We start from the raw sequence: 20,000 nt of genomic DNA, 5'->3' as shown, positions 1-20,000 counted from the left end.
AAGTTAATCAAATAATCATTTTAGAAGTTGCCTGTGTTAACACTTGGGTAAAAGAAGAGCCTGTGTCGCCATTTAGAGTGACTTGCGAAGGGCCATGCTATTTTCCTCACTTATTATGTAGTAGGTTACACGAGGCCTCGTTTTAGCCAGCTGTCTCTTAAATTGTTTACATACTGTAGATATTGGTTTAATTTGAATTAAAATATTCTTTGGTGATCGCTCCTTCGATTAGATCTCATTTATTTGGGTTATTGTCTATTAAAAACATAGTTTTCTTAAAACTAAGGTGATTTCTCCTTCGTAAGGCGTTCTGCATTTGTAAAGGCATATTCACTTCTTAATTAGGCAAGTTTCGTCCTTAAGGGTCGCTCATTAATGGCAGAGGCAAGGAACAGTGACAACGCCCTATAGAGGCTGACCATATATGATCAGCTCTCAAACCCGCCCCCCCCCCCATCTCCATCTAAGCTAGGACCAGGGAAGGCCAGGCAAAGGCTGCTGAAAGCTCAACAGGTAGACCTATAGACTCCTCAAACCCTGATCCTTATCTCACAAGGATGGTGAGGGTGTAGACACTAAAGAAGCTATCGAGCTTGAGCGGGACTCGAACCCCATTCTGTCAGATCATCAGCCAGCGACATTTCCAATAGGCCACCACAATCCCAACCTCTAACCATCTTCGAATGATTTGTTAAGGGAATGTAATTACGGAAAGGGCCGTGGGTCTTGCTGTGTCCATTTGCCGCCTACCCAGACCGCAAGAGTCTGTTTCAAGCAATCGTAACATTTTCCTTTTCAACAATTATACATAACTCAGGAGTTAGAGGTCTGTTTCTTAAAGGCATATGGAGAGACGGCCAGTAGACGCTTGGAAAAGAACAGGTCGTTAACTCAACCAGAAAAATTCCTCTTCTTTTATCCGGGACTGGGACCCATTCTCGCAAAAGTAGGCTGAACACGATGGTCGGTGAAAAAAGCTCAGTTCTTTTGAAGAGCGATTTTGAAAAGGATTGAAAGATTCTTCCTTCGTTTCGGAATGTTGGTGGCGACAGAGGGGAAAAAATTACGGCGATGCGATGTGAGGGGATATTGATTATCCTTATGGCTCACAACACATCCAAGGGGAAAAAGATTTAGGACGTTTAGAGGCGCTTCCTTTTAGATATGACCTTCATTTTTTTTTCCTTTTGTCAGATCATTGTGCTACATCGTATATCAATTTCTCTATCTGTTCATATATATATATATATATATATATATACTCATATAAATACATATATATATATATATATATATATATATGTATATATATACACATATATATACACATATATATACACATATATATACATATATATATATATATATATGTATATATATTTACAAATACATATATATATACATATATATATACACACACACTATAATGTGACTAAAGGGTTTCTGTATCGCCATTATCAGCAAAGCTGTACTGGTCAGGGCCACCCATACAAAGCTGGTTTGCAATCTGACTAAAATCTCCCACCATCAACAATTCAATGTAATGATAAAAGGTGTTCGAAAACCCAGCCATGAAGAAAGACATGTTTGAAGCTTTTGTCCTGTAAAGGACTAGAAACGGTGGTATTTGCTGTTGTTTCTGTTGTATAGATATGGGTGTGTATTGAAAGAGTGACAAATTAAAGTTAGAATTCAGTTTGACAAAACAAAAGCGAGGAATCCTAAAGAATTTTATAAGACTGAGACACCGTAGTGCTATTCAGCACTATACTTTCTCTCTCTCTCTCTCTCTCTCTCTCTCTCTCTCTCTCTCTCTCTCTCTCTCTCTCATTTGAGAAACGTTCTGTAATTTTCTTCACGATGATGAGAGTTGCTAAATAAGTCATGGCTACTTGTATTGACGTCACCGTGCTCTTACATCTTTGAATAAGAGATGTTTTGACCAAATATGTAATTTTACTGTTACTGGATTAACTGTTGTTTAGAGCGAAGACTTTATTTTCAAAATCCTCTCGTCATTATTGTACAAACGTTTTGTCAAATCCAAGACTGGTAAAGACAAGCCGGTTGTTCGAAAGGACATTTACTGACACTTACTATACCGAGAGACCAGAATCATCATTTCAGGTGCAAGGAGAAAATTTGTGGAGGTGCTGGTATAGTTTGTGGAGTTCGCTTTCAAGTAGATAGGGAGAAGTCTCTTCAAAGGAATATATCAGGGGAATTGATCAGCATTTAATTTTTGGTTCATGCGATAGGCCTAACATCGTAGAAGATGGAATTTTGTTTTGAAAAATTATCATTTTGATAATTTTGTCCAGCTAAAAACAACGTGTTTTAAAATGATTTAAAATAAAGTTTAGTTACAAAGAAATTTTATGTTTTCGTATTATTTTATATTTCTTATTTTACAGATGTTAAGGTTTTCTTATTATTAATGAACTTTTTCTAGTATCACCTCTCAATCTTTTGATAATTATATATTTACATATATACACACATTATATATAAAAACAAATGCCGCTGCCTCTAGTCCAATGCAGGACAAAGGCCTCAGACATGTCAATTCATGTCTGAGGTTTGGCCCGTTTTCATCACCACGCTTACATTTCGGATTGGTGATGGTGGGAGATTTTTGTTTGATCCCTCACAGCAACCTAACCTAATATGGTTGTCCCTGACTAGTACAGCTTTGCAGATCATGGCGATACGCAAACCTTTTCACCATGTTAGGTATCTTTACTCAGAAAGGGATATATATATATATATATATATATATATTATATATATATGTATATATACATATATATATTTATATTTATTTACATACATTCAAATAAGCCACAAATACCTCTTCATATCAAATTTGCTCCGCTGCGGGAGTTTAGACATAAGGGGAAAACACTTTTTTCATAAGAATTTCTGGTTGGCCAAGTAATTAAGTCTTATCCAAGTCGAAACAGGCTTAATGTGTGCTATATGTCATCGGCTTTTACCCATTTCTGTATTTAATTGAAGTATCCTACCAGCGTTTTTACATACAAGATTTATTGTATGTAGGTTAGATTTATCTAGTTTATGTTATAGGACCTGTCTTGAAATATTAAATGGTAATGTTAAGATTCAAACATTGAAATTGTAAAATCAAAGGTGTTGTATTCTAGACGACTCTGGGAATTTCTCGTAATTTGCATACACCGCGAGCTTTACTAATTGTTTAGTTCGCCATGAAATTTCTGTAGTTTTATAGAAAACGGGTCTATTGTATATATAAAGAAAACCACACGGGCATTGGCTGAGACTTGCTACCACCAATCGCTGAGTTAAGACTGGATTTGTGGAGATACTTTTACTGACGACTATTGGGACGCTGCCTATTTATTTTTGTACAATGCTGCTAATTTACAACGAAAACAAAGAGATCTTGCAAGTTCGGATATCATCAGAAACTGTGCTCCTGATGATCATCGTTTACAATTGAACTGCACCCTGGAAATTTGTCGCTAACATTAAGAATTAGCCGTTCTTAACGTCAATGACCTGAGTCTCAAATTATCGAGATTAATAAACCACAGGTCTGCAGTACTTTACTAATTTGTGTAAGTTATTATTGGTGTTCTCTGGCATCCTGACAGTTATTATTGATAGGTGATATGTGTGTATTTTATGAATCTTGTAAAATATTGTAAATATTTTTTTTAATCCTAAATATAGTAAATGTTACATGTTTGCTGGCTATTATTTTCTTTCGCTCTTACTGTTTTGCTCCTTTCTATGTAAATTAACTAATAAGGGAAAAGAACGCTAAAGTAGATTTTATATAATTTATGTTTTGATATAGCTGACCATAACAAGTCTTACGAGTTGACAAAATTCATTGAAACCGTCCTTGAAGATAAATATGAAAACATCCATTAAAAATGGGATCAATTTGAAATTCCTGGGTAAAGGTATTGTTGCTAATTTCTTTTGGAAATCGCTTTGTTTAAAACTTCCCAAGCCGAGTTGGAAATAATCCCTTGGTAAGGAGTAGTTTTGAAACATTCTCTGAAGAGGTTAGAGTTTAAAAAATACCTCGAAAAAGGTGCCACGCTAGAACTTTCATTTTAATTCGATAAGTACGCTGCAAATTTCCATTGAAAAGGGATTCTGTTAAAACCCTCCCATGAAAAGTTGAATTAAAAAATTCCCAGAAAAAGGGGTTGCTTTGAAACATTCCCTGAAAAAAAGGTAGCTTTGGTAGATTCTCTTGAAAAAAAGGGCCTTCTTTACACTCAGTCGCTGCCTCCTGTCAGCATCTTCTGTCCTGTCTATCATGCTCACCTAATCCTTTCTCACGCATCTGTAACCACACACACACACACACACACGCACACACACACACACACACACACACATATATATATATATATATATATATGTACATAATGTATATAATGTGTGTGTAATATATATGTTAAAAGCAGCAAAGGCCCTATTGGCATGCCAGGTGTCTTTAGATTAGGAATATTAAGCAAGGTCGAGCTACTTGGATACATGCCAGGAAAATTTTTGTTTAATATATTGTTTCACACTTTCCTTCAACTATATAATCCTTCCCTTAAACTGTTCTGCATTTTCCAAGCTTTTGCATTTCTTTGGAACTTTTATTTTCCATTTATTCTTTCCCCATTATTTTTTTTTTTATTTCCTTTGATAATGATATTTCTTTATTCACTCCTTCATTAACCATAGCGTATAGACTGCTCTTGGAAGCCTTCTAGAGTGTAAGAGTTGAATGGAAAGATTTAATAGGCCTGAAAAGAACTTATGCTGCTTTTATTATTATTATTATTATTATTATTATTATTATTATTATTATTATTATTATTATTATTATTATTATTACTGGTGAAGCTACAACCCTTGTTGGAAGAGCAGAATGCTATTAGCCCAAGGGCTCCAACAGGGAAAAATAGCCCATCGAGAAAATGAAATAAACTACAAGAGAAGTAATGAACAATTAGAATAAAACAGCATTAAAATAGACCTTTCATATACAAATTATAAAAAGAGACTTATGTTAGCCTGTTCAACATAAAAACACTTTTTGAAAGTTTGAACGTTTGAAGTTCCACCGATTCAACCACCTGATGAGGAACATCATTCCACAACTTGGTCACAGTTGGAACAAAAACTTCGAGGGATTTATACCAGGCCCTTAAAACAGTTTTTATTTCAGATTCACAGCCCGTATCTAACTTAGTTCCAGACAATATAAAACAAACTACTCAGTCTTACCCATAAGCAATAATCCTATTGCGATTTCTCTAGATACATTCTCTTAATTTCTTCCGCATTGTTCTTGATTCTGTTAGTTACATTAAAGAGACTTGCATGCAGCTTCACAAAGTATTTACTCATTTAATCGCCAATCATTCTTTCACTCTTTCTCTTTCGTTCTCCTCTTAAATCGTAGGCTAATTATCATAGCATCTTCCATGCCATTTAGAATTCAGTCTTGGTTAAGCCTTAAGGAGAATCTCGCCTGGTAATTCATAAAACCCTTTTTTCTCGTTCTCCCCTTAATTCTATGTTCTATGCCTTCCAGTTTCCATATTGCTTTGAAATCTTCATGTTCCTCCATTATTATTATGATTATTATCATTATTATTAATAATAGCTAAGCTACAACCATAGATGGAGAAGCAGGATGCTAAAAAGCCCAAGGGCTCCAACAGGAAAAAAACCCAGTGAGAAAAGGGGAAAAAAATCAAAAGAGAAGTAATGAATAATTAAAATAATTTTAAGAATAATAACAACAATAAAGTAGATCTTTCATATATAAACTATAAAAACTCATGTCAGCCTGTTCAGCATAAAAATATTCTTCGCTGCAAGTTTGAACAGATAAACCCAGATAATATCATAATCTTACACTACTTCATCAAGCCTTTTTTTCTAGTCTTAATCAATTCTATGGAATTGTTCATCGAATCCTCCGTTTTAATTGGAATCCCATCTTTCACCTAAATTAGGGTGAAGGCCATCTTCTCCTTCATTTAGCATTCTACTACGTTGTCCAGACATCCCCCGTTCCAGAGCTTAGATGCCGTAATGGTTCCCTAAACATGCCACTGACCTTACTGTTATCTGTGTCTTCCCTGATTTAGGCCTAATCCTTAATCCTCTGCATACTTGAGAGGTGTGGGTAATTTTCTTTTTATTGGAGCTTAGTGGCGGATTTTAAGGTGGTCCGTGTTACTAACATCTGTTATTGTTAGTAGTTTTTTCCTCTCTCACATATGATATGAAGATACATAACATGCATAACACAAACACACACACACATATATATATATATTGATATATATATATATATATATATATATGTGTGTGTGTGTGTGTGTGTGTGTGTGTGTATGTGTGAGAATGTATTTGTATATTTTGTATTATGTATATATATATATATATATATATATATATATACTGTATATGTAAACATATTATATATATATATATATATATATATATATATATATATATATATATATATATATATATTAGTGTGTATGTGTCCGCGCGAGCGAGCGCGTGAAAGCTAAGCTGGTGATTTGTGAAAATATTGTTGATACAAGTTTCCGTTTTGGGAGTGTAGGCCATAATTTGGATGTTGAGTGCGAATGAAAGAAGAATATTAAACCCTATTCAAATGAATTTTCGCATGATCTGTATGTTATATAAAAAAGAATAAACAGTTAATTGGGAATCATAGGTGAAAGGATGGATCTGAGAATATTGCAGCTGTTAGGTCATCTAGACAAAGAAGAGATTAGTTTAAATGTGGATTTGGGAGGAAGAAGAGGAAAGCATGATATTGTTATTATTATTATTATTACTATAGAGAGAGAGAGAGAGAGAGAGAGAGAGAGAGAGAGAGAGAGAGAGAGAGAGAGAGAGAGAGAGAGAGAGAGAGAGAGAGAGAGTTTGGAAAGATAAGGGCTTTAATATGCACGAAGCAAGATAGTACGAGCAAGAAGGGGTTGATGAAGTAATGTGCGTTGTGGTTAGGGGTTCGACGCGATATTGATGAGCCTTCTGCAATAAATTATGGATGACACATTGACCATTGGGTTGTTTATGGGAAGCGTCTTGCTAGGCTGTCACACTGTGTCACTATATTATATGTGTTTTTCCGTATATTTTCATGTTTTATTTAATATATTTTCTTTCAAATTTATGAAAAGTTGGTAATAAAGTTGCAGACGATTTCATCTTTGGGATATTATTAGTCATGGAAATTGGGCTGTAATCAGTGTGGCTTAAGCTACCACAAACATTTAACTAAAGGAGTAGCTTTACCAATTCTTCAGTAAGTGCAATATCTACGAAAAAGTGCAGTTTTGCAAAGCGCAGAATTAAAAGATAGAAGCTTGTCTATAAATAATGTGTTGAGTATACTGTATGTTCTTATCAAAATGATATTGAATATGTTTTTGGGTCTTTGCTGAATTATTTTTAGTAAAGTTGACAAACTGACATCTGCCCTCTCTCTCTCTCTCTCTCTCTCTCTCTCTCTCTCTCTCTCTCTCTCTCTCTCTCTCTCTCTCTCTCTCTCTCTCTCTCTCTTTTTTTCGTGGTGTGTTGTACCTTTCTTACAATTAAAAAAAAACATATATATATATATATATATATATATATATATATATATATATATATATATGTATATATACTGTATACATATATGTATATATATAATCACTGTATATATAGGTATTATTGGAGTTATAAAAGCTTTGCTTTTCATATCTTGATTTCATGCTTTTCCTGTTTTTATCAGGAATACACAACGGAAATTGGATGGAGATTAAATCGAGAGAATCGGATCCTTTGCAGTAATTAGATTTAATCAGAATTCCATCTTGGGCACACTAGACTTACAGACTGATGCACATACTCACATGTGGATGTAATACATACATACATTTATATATATATATATGTATGTATGTATATGTATATATATAATATATATATGTATGTATATGTATGTATATGTATATAATATATATATATATATATATATATATATATATATATATATATATGTATATATATGTATATATATACATATATGTATATATATGTATACACTTTATGTATATATATATATATATATATATATATATATATATATATATATATATCATTACTAGTTAGTTGAAGAAGCAGGATGCTATAAGCCCTAAGGTTCCAACAGGGAAAATTAGCCCAGTAAGGAACGGAAATAAACTAGAAAAGAAGTAATAAATAATGAAAATTAAATATTTTAAGAACCTAAACAGCAGCAATAAATGCAGTTGTTTCTCTATACATACATACGTACATACATACATACATACATACATATATATATATATATATATATATATATATATATATATGTATGTATGTAAACGTGTGTGTGTATGGGGGGGGGGGGAATTAACACGCATCAGTATTTAATAACCTCCAAAACTGGTACAGTATTTGGATACATAAAAAAAACATGCCCATTTCCTGCACGTCTTTCATTTGCCGTTTACATATACGGTTTGTGATATTACCACTGATATGAGTAAGAATTTAGAGCGCAATATTCTCTGTCTTTACACAAACTCCCGTTTTAATCCGTAATACAGGGGTATGAGGGACCTTAATTTGTCTTTTAACTGCCACATCATTTAAGGAATTTCAGGGAATTCTCTTTTTGGGGAGTTGTGTTGTGTATTTGTACTATTTATGTTTTTGCTTACTCAGTAGATTTTGAGACAGTAAAGATTTTGTGTGTATATATATATATATATATATATATATATATATATATATATATATATATATATATATATACACTTCAAAGTGAATTATGACCAGAACACCTTTACTTTTATAAAGGAGAAAGTAAAATATGAATATATCAAGAGTTAAATCTATAAAAATAAATTTTTTTTTTATAGAAAATCCACAAATGTTTTGATAATTCATGAAAATATGGAATAAGATTTACATTAAATACAAATATAATGAATTTTCAGCTCAATTCAAAGAATTTTTTTTTATTCTAATGAGAATTGAATCGAATATTCTAAACTCCTGTTTTTTTCATATTTGGTAAGCATATTTACATCGGTTAGGCATATATTTTCGCCATGCTGTCGTATTGCTGAACGGTGAGATCTTACCAGTGACAAGGCTGTACGCGAACTGACAGTTCTGTGTTGGTCGATTTGGAAGGAAAGGTATGTTTTATACTGAAGCCTGTACAGTATAGGCCTATTCCAAGCTACATTTGGAACACATTACATGGTAAACAATAGTTGATAATTTAATTTCTCTTACTGATTTTTTTTATATATGGAAAGGAAACTAAATATATTACGTGTCTTTCTGCATCGCTATTCTGTTCGGTTGAGTTATATATAATATTAAAAAAATTGCTTACTTGCTTATAGAACATAAGGGTGTTGAAACCATTGCATTTAAAAGGAATGTAAAAACTCCGTGAAATATTAAGAAGTTTGAGGATAAGTCAAATGTCCGATGTGCTAATGCTGTGATGGAATTAATTTTGTATTTTTCCTAACAAGCACTCAGAAATTCACGGCATGTCCTGTGTAGGTAGTTTTCTGTATATGGATATGTTAGTACCAGAATTGGTTTTATTTATTATCAGAACAAGGGAAAGTATACATGTGTTTCCTCTTTTTTCTATAGTGAATTTTTATTTCTATTATGTTCGTTGATATATTTGAAGAAAGCTGGGATGGATACTTTTTTAAAACCCAAGATTGTTCCCGTCAGCAGAGCGTTTGTATTTTATTTTGAAATCCTTAGGACACTTGGTTAACTATTTTTATTCATGAAAACTCTTAAATTTGTTGGCAAAAGTATCTGATATTGGATTTCCCAAGGACAGCCCTTCGTTTAAAGTATTTATTATTGAAGATGAAAAAATGGGTTTTATTCAAGGTTGTGGTGGCCTATTGGAAACGTCCCTGCCTGGTTTTCACCGGACTGGGGTTCCAGACCCGCTCAAGCTCAATAGTCTCTTTTAGTGTCTGCAACATCGCCATTCTTTTGAGCAAAGAGAATCCCATAGGTCTACCTTCTGAGTCCTCAGCAGCCATTGTCTGGCCTTCCTTGGTCCTAGCTTGGGTGGAGAGGGGCTTGGGCACTGATCATGTATATATATGGTCAGTCCCTACTGTCCCTTACCTCTGCCATTCACGTGGGACCTTTAAACCTAAAATCAGGGTTAAGAGATGTTCAAAATCTCTTGTGGTAAATAGAAAAAAATATATATTTCAAAATTTTCTTACGTAGAATCATTAACTATTATAGCAGTATCTTTTATAATTGCATTTCTAAATCTAACAATAATGTGTATATCATATATACGAAGTAATCTGTTCATGCTCCAACGTTTTTCCTGTTCTGATCCAATATCTTTACCCTTGGCGGAGATTGGATCGACAATCTCCTTGAATTCAATTTTATTTATTTTATATTATCCTCCACATTTCCTCTGTAGATAATATATCAATTTTTTTTGTAGTTATGTGCATGCCACATGCAAATTTTCCCTTATAAACTTTCGTACGTTTCACATGAATGTTTCATAAAAGTCACATATGTTAATGTCTCAATCAACATTCACAATGCACCTGCCCTAGCATACGGAATAATATGATATCCCTGAAATTCTTAATCACCTTTATCCCCTTAGAGTTTATTCAATGCAAGAATGAATTCTCTCCCCCCTTTCCTTCGGGACTCACTCCTCATCCAGACATGCCTTAAAAACATGGTTAACCTGCCAATCCTACTAACACCAACGTGCTACAGCATCTCAGTGTCAACAACTTTTCGTTCTCTCCCTTGCTCTTCTTCACCTTCTCCCCTGTTTGTATTACTAAATCTTTTTCCCGCTATTTATTCTCGAATACTCCAACCCCCTTACACGCACATGTACTTTTATCATGCACCGGTATATATATATATATATATATATATATATATATATATATATATATATTTATATATATATATATATATAAATATATGATATACAGTATATATATATAAATATATATATATATACATATATATATATATATATATATATATATATACAGTATATATATAAACACCCATATTGATATATAAATCTTCTCCCCTAAAAGTTATGGAACTATTAAGTGTTAACTGTTAAGAATTTTGATATCTAAATAATGGTCCTATTATACTTTTTTTATGAAACTATCCGGAAGAAGTTTGCTTACTCTTCTGGTCTTATTTATATGATTAACTTGTATTTTTCCTTTTTAAAGTGTTTGCAACAATACTTGTATCCTAAAATTTTTTTTATTTTTCCCTTTGGCGAAGGTTGCATTATTTTTACTCGGAAAATCAATCATATTATGTTTTAATTGAATAAAGAGTATTTCTTTTGTTATATATTATTCTAGTATCGTAATTAATTACTAACAAACCATCGCTCCTTTTATACAGGTGCATTTGCTTCATTTGGTTCCAGGTCCAATTTTGCTATGGAATTTTAGCAGACTTATTGTATTAGTTCCTAAAGGCACTTAGATGAATGGCGAAGGTTATCGAACATCGAGTGAAAAATGGGAAAGAAGGATTCTTCTACTATGACAAAGACACCATTCCCCTTTCAATGCTTCAGATAAGTCATGTTAATGGAGAGAGAGAGAGGGAGAGAGAGAGAGAGAGAGAGAGAGAGAGAGAGAGAGAGAGAGAGAGAGAGAGAGAGAGAGAGAGAGAGAGAGAGAGAGAATGGCTTTCATGGCTTGGAATGAGGAGGAGTAACGGGAGTGAATGTTAGGCACATATTTTAAGTATCTCGGATTCTCGAGTCTTCTCTCCTGGTAAATTAGGTCGCGATTCCATTATTCGGACAACTTTTCCTCTTTTGCCTTGAGTAGCCAGTAAGGTTCGATTGCAGATGACACTTTGAAGGTTTAAAGGTCGCTCATATTATTATTTTCAGAGATAAGGGACAGTCACAGTGCCCTAGTAGAACATTACCCTAGAGATATGATCAGCACCCAAGTCCCCTCTCCATGCAAGCTATGACGAGGGATGACCAGACAATAGCTACTGATGGCTCATCAGATAGACCTATAGGCTGCCCTAAATCCCCCATCCCTAGCCTACAAATTGTTGGTTAGGTTGTAAACACGACAAGAAACTATCGAGCTTGCGTGAGTCTCGACCCCAGAACAGGAGATCGCGAGACAGGAGTTTTCGTGGGGTAGAACAGAGGGGCATCTAGTTCATCCACCGAGACAGAAGACGATTTTGATAGCATGATTCGCTTCGAATTGCAAGAGCAATGGCACTTGTGCAAAATTTTCACCACGTTATTCGAATTATAGAGACATTGACATAGCCCTATCAAGTAGGACCCTAGAGATCAGCGCCCAAGCATCCTATTCATCCAAGCTAGGGCAGGCAATGGAGGACTCAGCAGGTAGACCTATAGGCTCCCCCAACACCCCGACCTTAGCTCTCAAGGATGGTGAGGTTGCAGATACTATTGGAACTAACGAGTTTGAGCGTGTCTCGAACATTATCTTGATGAGATCGTAAGACAGGGCTTTTGCTCGCATGCATCGCTTCAAATTGCAAGACCAATAGCACTCTTGGAAAATTTCGCCCCGATATTCGAATTGTAATGAATATTGCATTCTTTCAGTTCTTGCTTCCATGGTATTGACATCATTGGGCGACGTGATGTCAGATACTAAGTTTGGTGGTCATTTGCGACTATGCTTTTTTTTTTTTTAATTTGTTTATTTGGTTTTAGGGTTCTTGTTCACATAGAGTTAGAACTTTTCTGAAGGTATATGCTTCGCCAGTGCCATTAAGTGGTGTGCAATATATGCTTATCAAAGAATATCAACGTGTTTTATATATGTAATTGTATATATGTGAAACCAGGCATTTCGTGAAATGCCTAAATATTTTAGGCATTTCGTGAAATGACTGATTCTCTTAGGGATTTCGCGAAATGACTAAAATTTGCAGGCATTACGCGAAATGACTGGTTCTATAGCCCAGGGATTTCGTGAAATGCCTGGTTCATAAGAATTTCAGGTCAATATTGCATATTTGCTTGTATGTTGTATATGCTTTGGGAATCTTAGTAGCAATGTTTTTTTTTCTTCTTTTTTTTTCTAAAGGTGAAGGATTTTAGGTTAAATAGTATATATTTGCAGGTAGATTGAATATTTCTATGGTATTTTAGTAGCAACAATTCTGTAATAACATATTTTCTAAAACCATATATTGCTTCTTCTTTCATTAAATGTATAATTGGACAGAAGGGCTTTTCTTCAGTGCCTCACGAAGAGATACTTGCTGTTCTTGGTTGATTTCCTCAACAATCGTTGGGGGCACAAGTTGAATTCAAACCTTATAAATTTAGTCCTTAGTATCGCCGCCTTTACCACAATAGTGTAAAGGTTATTTTCATTTCCTTCCATGTTGATTCATAGAAGATTTTTTAGATCCTCCCTTCCCCAGTCAACATGCGGAGCTGGCACAACGATATTGTCCCCTATTTCCCCAGCTTTTATGTCGATCTTACTCATTTGACCATACGTTCTGCTTGGCGCACTTGACCCTATTTGGTCCTCTTGCAGTTCTTGGAAATTCCTTGTTGTCTTCATGCAATATGCAGTGCTGAACTAAGTGGACCTGGGGTGGATAGGTGAAGATGGTGACGGGCTCATCAAGGGACTAGGATGGCTGCGTGGTGATGATGACTGGCTCAGAGGCCTCGAGTGGCTTTTCAGTTGGATCAGTAGGAGGCTGGGCTCCTAGTGCTGTAAGATAATCTTCTGTCTCTAAGTGGTCAATGACCTCCTGAAGCAAGCTAGTGGAAGAGAGTCTATCTTTTGGATTCTCTCCAAGCAAAGTAGAATAGGGAGTACTCTTGATCCCTGAATGGTATGATGAGTTCTTCTGGTTCTGAACAAAACGAATGCCTAGGGACTAATCTCGGGTGTTGTTGTCAGAGAGCCAAGCAGTCAGCATGTCTTTGATATAGACTCTGTGCCTCTTTAGGGGCTTGCCATGCACAAGATGCAGCAAGAGATCCTTCATCTCTCGAACCACATAGGAAGTGAACTCAGTTCTATTATCTGATTGTAGGATGCATTGATCACCAATCAATAAGAACATACCCAAAAGCTGAAAAGCAACCTCAGCTACTCTCTTGGATGTGAGTGGGCGTAGGATGACAGACTTGGTCAGATGGCACTGGTACAACATAATCCACTTGTGTTGGGCTTATGGAGATGACTGCATGTCAATTAAATCGACTTGGCAGCGAAAATTTAAATCCCAAGTAAGGGCCGAACCACAACCCCCTTTGTCTTGGTTCTTTTTGTCTTTTCTTGGCAGGTAATGCAGTAGGGCTTGAACAGGTCGACAGCCTCCGTTGTGATGTTTGCATATTTAGAGCATGATATTAGTTTTAGTTAAATCTACATCCCAAATTTTCTCAAACTATAATCTAAAACTACTTATATTGATCAGGGTACTTACTTGTTGAATTGTCTGCTCATATGGTTAAAAGAAATAAAAAAGAGTGAATTACCTGCTCACATAGTTAAAAGAAATCAAAGAAAGGGGCCATTTAAAACAAAACTGAATTAACTTCTCAGGTAGTTAAATTTAAATTGAACACCTATGCTTGAAACAACTCTGGCTACAATTTATATGGAAATGAAATATATGAAAATCATATGGAAATGTTTACCAGATATACATAAATCAATACTAATTATAACATAAATATTCAAAACCAACTGTCAGTGTATAGGAATCCGTGTCAACACCCATATATACTTAAAACCACATAAAAGTGGTATTTGCAAACAAATACCAGAATTACACAGTTTGTGTTAGGCAAAGTGTGTAATAAGACCTACTAAATTTCAGTCATTTCGCGTAATGCCTGGAAATTTTAGTCATTTCGCGTAATGTCTGGAAATTTTAGTCATTAAGCGAAATCCCTAAGTTAATCGGTCATTTCACAAAATGCCTAAAATTTTTAGGCATTTTTTGAAATGCCTGGTTACACAGTTTGCCTGTAACATATATATATATATATATATATCTATATATATATGTATGTATATATATATAGATATATATATATATATTATATATATTATATATATATATATTACATATATATATATATATATATATAACCATACACATATATATGTATATATATACATACACACACACACATATATATATATATATATATTGTTTGCGTAAACACGTACGATAACTTCTAAGAAATACTAAGCATTAAATGTTACTTAACATCAACTCATTCAAGTGAATTATTGTATTTTAGTATTTAATTTTATCTATTAATTAAGCAATGTACACCATTGCTCAAAAAGAGCACATACACATTTTTTACTATTGACAAAACAATATTTGTGAATTTTGTTTAAACTACATTATGTCACGTAGCTTTTACTCCCTTTTAAGTGAAGCTTTAATTTTATTGTGATATTATTTTATGACATATTGTATATCCGTTTTCTGTTTGGTTTTGAGCAGACATGTCTGTATCATATTAGAATAATATATCTTGCAGTTTGCTTTGTGAAGTAAAAGTTAAGAGGGTTGAACAGCAAGATACAAGTAGGAAGGCGGGAACCGAAGTAAAGTAGAAGGCTAAAAAGTGAGTAATAACCGGGACAGAACTTTAAAATAGACGTCATCATAGAAAAGAAAAAAAAAAGCGCGCCGAGTTGCCCCATGTAGACCAGTTGAATATTCCTTATCTCATTTTCTTTAAAACTTTTTTTTTCTTTTGTAGAGGAAGCATCGTTATTCCCTAACCTCAGTTCTAATAGATGAGATGAAGACATCTGTGTATTAAAGCAACATTCAAGTGGTCCATATGGGACCACTGACTGAAAGCGCGTTTTATCTGATACGGTGACGCCTAGTCCAGAGAGTTCTGTACAGGATAATATATATTATGGCTGAAGGTACTGCAAAATCCATTTTAAGTACTGTCAACAGTACGACGTGTTAGGCATAATGCAAATCTTATTTACGCCACCCGTTGAGATACTACCGCTGGAGAGTTATGGGGTCCTTTGACTGGCTAGATAGCACTACATTGGATCCTTCTCTCTGGTTACGGTTCATTTTCCTTTTGCCAACACATACACCGAATAGTCTGGCTATTCTTTACATATTCTCCTCTGCTCTCATACACATGACAACATTGAGATTACCAAACAATTCTTCTTCACCCAAGGGATTAACTGCTGCACAGTAATTGTTCAGTAGCCACTTTCCTCTGGGTAAGGGTTGAAGAGAATCTTTAGAGATGGTGAGCAGCTCTTCTAGGAGAAGGACACTCCAAAATCAAACCATTGTTCTTTAGTCTTGGGTAGGGCCATAGCCTCTGTATCAAGGTCTTCCACTGTCTTGGGGTGGAAGATATTTATTTCAATGTTGTTTCTGTTCTTGAAATATTTAATTTTTCCTAGTTACCTTTCCTCATTGGGCTATTTTCCCTGTTGGAGCCCCTGGGCTTATAGCATCCTGCTTTTCCAACTATGGTTGTAGCTTAGCAAGTTATAATAATAATAATAATAATAATAATAATAATAATAATAATAATAATAATACGTACGAGAAAGCCATCTGAGACAGTTTGTCGTATAGAAGACTTCACATTTGTCTGGGAGGATTCGTATACAGGAAAAGAGGCTATTTCCGTTACAGCTATGATATAAAGAACAATTTCACTCACTAAGAAAAAAATGCTAAGAACTTCTCAAGTGTCACTATTGCTTTTAGCAGACTCTAGCCTCTTGCGAATATTATTTCTCTTCTGGTAGTTGAACGGAACAGCTGGTGTAAACTTCTGCACACAGACACAAAAATCTAAAATCACACAGATGCAAAGTTTTGAATTCACGCAGATATAGATTTGAAGGTAAGTTTGGCAATAGAAGTTCACAGAAAGAAGTAGGTGACTTTTTAGACCCCTCAGGGAAAAATACCTTTCCATCATAAACCCACTAAGGCCTCGACATCTTCGAAACTGATAACTTGCCACGAAATTTGAATGTGATTTGCCAAAATTTTTTTTTTGCTAAATAAAAAAACTTTTCGTTTAACGACTGTACGGCAAAGAATGGGAGTCAGTTTAGAAAAATGAAGTAATGAATTCCACCTCGGCATTTGTTGTAACAATCTGTTTTTTTTTAGTGTAAAATGTAAGATGCATAAAAGAAAAAAAAAAAACTTCCAAAAGAAGAAGGAACGAAGCAAGCAACAAGTGACCTAGCTCTTGCAGCATCATTAGCCTCCCTTTTCCGTATCGGGTCAAAGACGAAAAATGTTCCCTACGATAAAAACATCCATGAAGGTCCAATAAATTTATCGAAGGAAAGGAAAACCCATCACAGGGAAAGATAACGGCAACCACATAGCTTTTTTGGCTATTTATCATAATGATACATGTGTCACTATTTTTCATTATCCAGATGGTGGTTGTGGCAGCGAGGTTTCTTGAGGATTTGTCATTATTTATAGAACAATTTCCTCCGTTGACATCTGTGTTGCTATTTTTCTTATATCAGAAAAAACAACTGAAAGCAAAAGTTTATGCTTGTAAGAGAGAGAGAGAGAGAGAGAGAGAGAGAGAGAGAGAGAGAGATAAGATCCAATGATCATTATATGTAAAGCTCCTTGTCATATATATATATATATATATATATATATACAGTATATAAATATATATATTATATATATATATATATATATGTATATATATATATATATATATATGTGTGTGTGTGTGTGTGTATTAGTAGAGGAGGGAGACCCTTAAGTGAGACGTACATATATACTTTCACATACATATAGAATGTACATATATACATACCCATATACATAAATGTATACATACATAGCCACATGTACGAATGTACATATACAAGTAAATTCATCTACATATTCATAATGCTCAAAGGAATGCATTATGCTCAAAAACATTAAACCACAAAAAGACAAAATATATATAAGTTAGGATTCACATTGTATTTTCATTTTTTCTTGTGGTTTATTGTGTATGTATGCGTATATATACATTTGCATATGTGGGCATGTATGTATTTATTTATGTATACGGGTTTATATGTATATGTATGTATTTATGTATACATGTGAAAATATCAGTGTATGTATGTTTTTGTATATACATGGATATGCCAAATCATTGAAGGTAAACTCTTACAAGTGTAAAGAAATTGTAGGTACTGTCTGAGGGGGGATACCTTAACGTGGTGAAAGGGTTTGCGCATCGCCATGATCAGCAAAGCTATACTAGTCAGGGCCATCCATATTAGGTTGGTTTGCTTTGAGGAATCAGACTAAAGTCTCCCACCATCACCAGTCCACACTGCCCAGTATAGTGATGAAAACAGGCCAAACCACTGACATGAATAAGGACATATCCGAGGCCTTTGTTCTGCTGTGGACTAGGAACGGCTGCATTTGTTGTTGTTGTTGTTGTTGTTGTTGTTGTTGTTGTTGCTGCTGTTGCTGTTGTATACATATGAATATATATAGGTATATATATGCATATATATGTATATATAATTACGTGTGCGTATATATATATATATATATATATGTGTGTGTGTGTGTGTGTGTGTGTAGATAGGTAGATAGATAGATATGATTTTGTTTGTAACAACCGTCACTATCTTACATTCAAATATTGAGCCACAAGTAGTTCTTAATATTGTATTCACTAAATTTTGGAAAGAATTTCCCCAGAAGAAATTCCTTCTTATAATAAGTATCAGGATTGTACCTTATAACTTTAAATCGAATCATAACAAGGATTCAGGTATCAGTATTATTAATCAGTTTAAAATCATATACGGAACTGCCTCTTTTTTTTCCAGCTCCGTACGCATTTTATTTATAGCACACCACATTAATCAAAAATCTCTGTAGGCGTTCCGTGTCCCAACGAGGAAAATGTTGGATTCATAAATCATACGGGACAAGATTTACGGAATAGCGGGTTTCGGAGGAGGAATGGGTGGCGCGGATAGGCAAGTAGAATAGATAGCGAAAAGGGATTAATCAAGGGATAGAGATATAGGCTCCTAAAAGTGATGTGTAGTCTTGGAAGCGGATACGCAGCGATTTCTAGTGAAGAAACTAGGAAGAGAGAGAGAGAGAGAGAGAGAGAGAGAGATATGTATGTATATATCCACATACACACACATGTATATACATATATATAAATATATATATATGTATGTATATATATAACTATATATATATTTATATATATATATAAATATATATATAAATATATATATATATAAATATATATATATATATATATATATATGTATATATATATGTATATATATAACTATATATATATATATATATATATTTATATATAAATATGTGTATGTATAACTATATATATAAATATATAACATACACACACACACACATATATATATATATAATATGATGAGAACCGAATATGCAATGGAAGATGAAATATCGTTGGAAGGAGAAAAGATTTATGAGGTGAAATCATTAGAATATTTAGGAACTATGATCTCTAATACAGGCTCTTTAGAATTGGAGTTTAATGGAAGGTTGAAAAAAGCAAATCAGACAATTGCTAGGTTAAGTAAAATTTGGAAATGAAATCGCCTGAAATTACCTATAAAAGTCAGGTTATATATCAGTTTGGTGAGATCAGAGTTACTGAATGGACATGAGTCGTTGTATGACAATGAAACGATATCCAACAGATTTGGTAAATTTGAGAAGAAATCCCACCGAAGAATATTGGGAGTTAAAAGGCAGGACAGGATTAGGAACGAAACTATAAGAGAGATTAGCCTACTCAAGTGCCATAT

General features: G+C 34.1%; 1 protein-coding gene across 1 annotated transcript in view; it reads right to left on the bottom strand.

The window, feature by feature from the left end:
* The window catches only part of LOC137634546 (metabotropic glutamate receptor 7-like), a 203,370-nt gene that overhangs the window by 108,121 nt on the left and 75,249 nt on the right, over positions 1 to 20,000 (bottom strand). The gene's annotated exons all lie outside the window — the stretch shown is intronic.

This window comes from Palaemon carinicauda, chromosome 3 (genome assembly GCF_036898095.1).
Source record: "Palaemon carinicauda isolate YSFRI2023 chromosome 3, ASM3689809v2, whole genome shotgun sequence".
Classification (NCBI taxonomy): Eukaryota; Metazoa; Arthropoda; class Malacostraca; order Decapoda; family Palaemonidae; genus Palaemon; species Palaemon carinicauda.
This window is presented reverse-complemented; position numbering and strand designations above follow the sequence as displayed.